The sequence below is a fragment of the Echinops telfairi genome, unplaced genomic scaffold, assembly GCF_000313985.2.
Source record: "Echinops telfairi isolate 266 unplaced genomic scaffold, ASM31398v2 ScPeMD7_21;HRSCAF=78, whole genome shotgun sequence".
Classification (NCBI taxonomy): domain Eukaryota; kingdom Metazoa; phylum Chordata; class Mammalia; order Afrosoricida; family Tenrecidae; genus Echinops; species Echinops telfairi.
Genome location: NW_022103918.1, coordinates 2648463 through 2655553, shown reverse-complemented (window position 1 = coordinate 2655553; position 7091 = coordinate 2648463).

Below are 7091 nucleotides of genomic sequence, written 5' to 3'. Positions count from 1 at the left end.
GTGCTGGACATTTCTTAAGTTGAAAGAACTGAAGAAAAAGTTCAAAGATCAAGTTCAATCTGTAATGAAAGCATTCCTGAAACACAAAGCTCCAGGAATTAATGGGATGCCTATTGAGATGTTTTAACTAATAGGAACAGCAATGTGTCAAGAAATAACAAAGATACCTGGTCAACCCACTGGAAGAGTCATATTTGTTCCTGTTCCAGAGAAAATAATACAACAGAATGTGGAAAATCATGAAGAGTATCGTTGATGTCAGATGCAAGGAAAATTTTATGGAAAATAACAGTCGCAGAGGTGCATCAACAGGGAACTCCCAGAAATTCAACCCAGCTTGATAAAAGTACATGGAATGAGGACAGGCAATGCTATCTCTGTTGACAGCAGCTGGATCTCCTCTGAAAGCAGAGTGACAGTGCAAGCAAAGACATCACGAGACTATTTGGACTGTAATATTTATGGGTGACGCTGTAAAGAATGGGAATTGTAGAACACTTCATTGTGCTTGTGCAGAACATACACATTGTCCAAGAGATAGCCATTCAAACAGAACAGTGGAATACTGTGTGGTTGAAAATCAGGAAAGGTGAGTGTCAAGGTTGTATCTTTCACCCTACTGAGCAAATAATCTGAGAATCTAGGTTGTCGAGAGAATGGGGGCCTCAGAATTAGAGAACACCATCAAAGACCTGTGATATATAGATGCCAAAAGCTTGCTTGCTGAAATCAAAGAAGTATTAAGACACTTACAGATGATAACCACAGGTGACACCCTTCAGAATAGATTATACCTCAACATAAAGAAAACAAAAATCCGAATGTTAGGAAACAGATTGTGGTAGCAAATGTACAATTCAGCTGGATGTGATTGAACTATGGAATGATTTTGTGTATGTATTAATCTCAATTAATAATAATATAACAAAATTAAAATCTTCAGAATTGAACCAATAAGTAACATCATGATAAATGGAAACAAGACTGAAGTTATCCAGGATTTCCCTTTATTTGAATCCCCAATCAATGTCCATGGAAACAACAGTCAAGGAATCAAACAATATTTTCCATTGAAGAAATGTGTTGCCAAAGATCTTTATCATGTTTTAAAAAGGTACAGTTCCAGTGTACCTGAGCCAAGCCATTGTATTTTCAATTACCTCCCAGGCATGTAAAAGCTGCACAGTGAATGAGGTGGGCTGAGGAAAAATGAACCTGTTTGAATTGTGGTGCTGGGGAAGAACATTGAAAGTACTGCGCCCTGCCGGAAGAACAAACAGAACTGTCTGGGGTGCAGCATGCTTTCAGAAGGCTCCCTAGCAGTGAGTATGGTGAGACTTTGCATCATACACTCTGGATGTATTATCAAGAGGGACCAGACAGGGTCCTGGGAAAAACATCACACTTGGCCTCTAAAAGGGTCAGCACAAAAGGAGACCCATCGTGTGATGATTGGCCCAGTGGCTACCAATGTATGCTCAGACACATGCAAGCTTGTGACAATGGCACACAGCGGGGCAGTGCTTTGTCCTATTGTCCATACTGTCAAGAATTGATATGACGGGATACAACTCCAATAAAACCAATACACGTCACCATCCTTCCTGTCAGAGATCCTCCTCTAGAAATCTGAGACTTCCCTGGGCTGAGAGGAATAACTGATCCAGCTTGTAGAATCTTTTTCCCCTGCCAAACCTGCTTAAAACTCTCCTTTTTTCAGTGTGGGTTTAGTAACTTAGATCTCTGCATTATGTTGTGTCTTACACAGAGCTATTGACTTCAGCTAAGGAACCGTGAACAATAATTATTTTCATGACTAAGCCCCGATACACCATTGTCAGACAGCACTTTACAGCACCACTCGTTTCAAATTTTAGAACAGAACTGTCAAACAAGCAAATGCCTACACCAAAGGCTTCTCTTTTCAAGCTACAGGCATGCGTTCTATGGTGTGCAATAACAGAGTGAATCTTTGTGTTCTCGTGAAACCTCCTGATTTGACAGTCCTGGAAATGAAAGCTTGTTTCTTCCTAGTGCAGATACATCAATGGTAACAATTGCACCATTTCCCAAACAAGGCTGAGGGATGGTATAATGCAGACAGAGGGAGACTCGGGCCCTGAGACTATTAAATGCTATTAAGCAGGACCGTTTCTTAAATGGTAAAAGAACAACTTAGCCTGATATAAGAGCAAGTGATTGGCACATCTCAATCTGATCTTTCCACCCATTCAAAAAATAATAAAAACTTTCATGGGGTTGCAAATATAGACTCAATTAAAACTTAATCCTCAAGATAACAAATATCTGATCCCAATATTTCTCAAGTTACCCAAAGTGTAGCCCATTATAACAAACATTGCTAAGCAGGGACATATATTTATATAAATCAAATGCCTTTCAATCTTTCCTAAAGGAACACTAAATTTGAACTAATATATTTATTATGATCGAGTGATAAATCAGAATTCCAATTTATTAAGTAAAAAGAGGAGTTCTGCTTTTCCACTGATGAGACTTCTTTACAGGGTACTCTCTTCCTGAATGAAAAGCCAAGTGCAAACTATCAAGCTGTCCAGAACGGGAATGGCCACAGTCAGTGTCAACAAACCCAATACATAAAGTAAGCAAGGACTTTCTGGTTCTTATTTATACATATATAGTGAACATTTTACAAGTCTTTGTTTTGTTTTACCATCCCAAAGATTCCATTTCTGGATAGGGTTGGCATCTCTCTCTCCTAATCTCAAAGCGCCTCCCATAGAATCATAGTATTTTTCCAAATGTACAATTCCAGGCAGGGATGGTGTACCAGTACATAGGGTAAACAAAGACTTACTTGTGCTTCCTTACTTATCTGTGGTAAACAGTTTCACGTTTTCCCCCATATAAATCCCCAAACCAAACCCACTGTCATTCTAATTCCTAGAAACACCACCGAGGCTTTCAAGGTTGTACATTTTTTTAAAGCAAACAGCCTCATCTTTCTCTCACAGATCAGCTGGTGGGTTTGAACCACCACCCTTGCAGTCCAATAACAACACCAGGACCCCATACCATATCAAAGATGTGGTGATCTTGTACAGCTTGTAGGTAAATATATGTCAAATTTGTATGAGGAAAATTTCATGTGCAGTTTTAATTGTACCCTCAGTGGCAAAAATGACTACTTTGAAAAGAGTTTAAATAACTCTGTATAAGATGGACAATCATGGGTCTGTCCGTTTGTCTTCCTGTGGTCATTTGCCAGGTTCGGTGAGGCTGAACATTAATTCATGGGTATTGCAAACACGCAGTCACCTACAGTGGGCAGGTTTCCGTGGAACTTACAGACTAAGACAGGTTGATAATAAAGGCCCCATGGTCTACCTGTCAAAAGCAACCAACGAAAGCTTTATGGATTGCAATGGAACCCATATTGTGATTCCAAACTATGTCCCATATTTTGCTGGAAGACGATCCCACGGGCTGGAAGGCATTGAAATGCATAGGGGCTGCAACAGTCGACGAAATCAACCCAATGATTGTGAAGATGTGCGGGATCTGACATTTCTTTCTGCAGGCTGTGGTGTTGCCACAGTGTTGACTGGACAGCCACCAGCAGCCACATAGAAGATGGACAGGAAAGAAAGAAAAGTAAGGGGTCGTGGCACAAAGAGGCGACAAGCCAGAGCTAGAAACACTGTGAGAGTGTTTGGACAGAGGACCGCTTTAGGAGGAGACTGGTGAGTCCGAGGAACTTCCGAGGGAAAGCAGGTGTGGTTAGGGTTTGCATTAAGTGTTAGAACACAGTGTGAAAAGTAACCCACCTCTCCCTTGCCCTTAACATCTTCGTAAAAGATCCCTTTGTCTCTAAAGTAACAGAGAACTCATTTTTCTCCTGGGGAACAAGAGCTCTGGGATCTCAGCTTGCTAAAAACTCTGGTCACAGCTCCAGTTCCTCCTTGGGAAGAAATGGCAATGTCTTCAGCCAATAACTTGATAACTGGCATCAGCTTGATTCAGAATGGATTTTTTTCTCCTGTGTGCTCTAGTCTAGCTTTCATCCAACAAAACCATCTTGCTTTTAGGCCCTTGCTGTGAAGCCTCAATCTCTACTTCAACACTTGCTCATAGTGTAAACTATCTATATGAAAGAAAGCCTATACACAGCTTCTAGGGGAAGGTTTTTCTTTTTATTCCCATCTTTACACACTAACTGGCTGCAGGTGAGGATCCTGTTGGCATCTGTCAACTCTGTGAGACTGCTATTATTTTGTTCTCTTACTAGATGAAGATAGGAAATGGAGGGTATGGTTTAAATCCCCTGCTTCCTGCTTCAGATGTGATCTTAAAATAGAAGGCTCCACATGAACAGAGACAAAACGCTTTTCCTTTAGCGTCCCTGAACTTCCCTCCGGTTACATAATCTGGTGTCAATTTGGGAAAATTATGAGTGAAGGGGTGGAGTTTGGTCTGTCAATCAACATATAACCAGTGAGGCTTCTGTGAGGGCATGGCGTTCTCCTGAGAATTCTGGGAACTCCTGTATTTTCCTCCTTGGAGGTGGAAGACACTTCTCTCTCTTTGCTCAGTCCTTGAGAGATGCTCTACTGACAGGATATATGGCACTACACTGAAAGATCCCATTCCCTGAGAGCTGGAGAAGCCACATGGAACAACCCTGATGTAACCAGATCTCTGGGGCTGGAGAAGCCATGTAGAGACCCCTGCCAGCACTGAGATGCTTACAATGCCACTGGGTCCACAAGACTTCCAACCCAATGGCCTGTGATCCCCCTGAATTGGGCATCATTGCTTGTATTTCATGAGTCTAAAGAAGACTCTATAGATTGGTATCAGACATATGGATTAACACTAGAATTATGGACTTGATCTGGACTGGGCTGGGACCTTTTCTCAATATTCAATTGTTCTTGTATATAAACCTCTTTCTCATACACATATACATGTTTATGGATTTGTTTCTCTAGTCTACCCAGACTAACACACCTCCCCACAATCTTGGGCAGACATGGTTTAGAAATGCTGAGATATTTTGATAGTTTATGAGGCCAAGAGGTAAATAATTTATATAGAGACTGTTTATAATATCCCAGGCCAGGGGATTGAGCAGAAACTAGAGAGTGAGTCTAAATATATTGCTCAATCCTTCATCTGGAAATGCTTAACTCTCACATGCTCTACTCTTTTCCATTGCTACATTGCCTCTGATGGTCTTATTTGAGAATATTTTTTTTCTCACATCAGTGTGTCTAAAATCTACATAACATAACCCAATGGCTAGTGCTTCTTTATTCAATGCTAATCCCCAATTAGAAAGGATCTCATTCTTTATTTTCATAGATTAGGTTTACCTATGTTATATATGCTACGTTATCTTATAATTTGATTACTTTTATAATTTTAACATTTCTGTTAAATCTGTCTTTGAATGTATAACATGACCCAAAGGGTGTTGTGTGTGTGTGTGTGTGTGTGTGTGTGTGTGTGTCTGCATTAGTGACTTAAACAGATAGAGCAGAAATGCTCTCAGTTTCCAAGACTGTAAATCTGCAAATTGGCTCCTGGGTTTAAATGACCAGTCTGGGGTTAGTAGCCCAACAGTTAAACCTGTGTTCTGCTAGGGCTCCTTTGTATTGATCAAATTCCAAATATTTGGATTACTCTCTTTGTCAAAGGTACTTTGAACCTTTGCTCATAAGAGACTCTCTAATTATATCAACAAAACATTTACAAATCATTCATCTCTAGGGTTATTTGCTAGAAAGATAATCTCAGTTTGTGTCTTCATTTCATTGAAATAGTTCCTAGTAGCATCCGTTCAAGTGGTTTTCAAACATTTTCTCTTTTTTCCAACAGAATTGGAATCCTAAATAGAACCTTACTTAAAATAGCTTAAAGTAATGTGCATGTTTCTCAGATCATCTAAAATCTTTAGCAATTGGAGAAAATATGTACTTCTTTGGTTAGAAAATCTTTCAATCATCTCTGCTCAACCTTGGGATTCTTCTAGGCCATCTCCCTCATTTTACAGGAGAGGAAATTGAGGCACAGTGAGGTCATGATAACCTGTCTAAGAACACTTAGCTGGTCACTAGACTTTCTTAGTCTAGGATTCTGACTATTTCATCATACTGCCTGGTATTTGTTTATGATGAGTTCAGCATATTACTTTTTTTTCTTCTGAACGAAATCCAGATGGAAAAATAGACCCCATTTGAATCCTATAGTCTCTCCCCACCCTCCACCTCCTTACCCCGGCTGCCTCACTCTCGATTTCAATGTCTAGAATCCTGCTTTCATTCCAGCCCTAGCGAAGGCTTCCAAGTCACAAATGCCTTTCACTCAATAGCTATGTCTCTGACTTCCCCAGAGTTTGACCTCAATACCTGACCATATGATCAGATCCCCATCACCTACATGGGGAGTCTTTTAACAGACAGTAAGAATTAATCTGAACCTGAAGTATTTTTATCTATCGTTTTTGTTTATTCAGTACTTGACCTAATTTTTGTGGCTGAACGTGCTGGATCCTATATCTAAATTAACCAAAAATGAATGCTTGGTGGTTAACTGAAAAGCCTGTGGTTCAAACCCATCCAGCTGATCCAAGGGAGAAAAGACCAGATGATCTTCTCCGATAAAGATTTCAGTCTAGGCATTGGGCCTCCACTCAAGTACTCCCTCAATGCAAGAATACTTTCTTCTAGTAAATTGGCATTCACCGTCCCGACACAACCACTGAAGACAAAGCAGGTGAATAAGCAGATGTGGTGAAGAAAGTTGATGATGCCCGGCTATCAAAAGATATAGTGTCCGGGGTCTTAAAAGCTTGAAGGTAAAGAAGCAGCCATCTAGCTCAGAAGCAACAAAGCCCACATGGAAGAACACACCAGCGTGTGTGATCACGAGGTGGCGAAGGAGTCAGTTATCAGGTATCAAAGAACAAAAAATACTATCATTGTGTGCACACCTCCATGATATGATCACTGAAGACCAATGGGTACATAAGCAAATGTGGCGAAAAAGCTGATGGTGCCTGGCTATCAAAAGATATAGTGTCTGGGGTCTTAAAGGCTTGAAGGTAA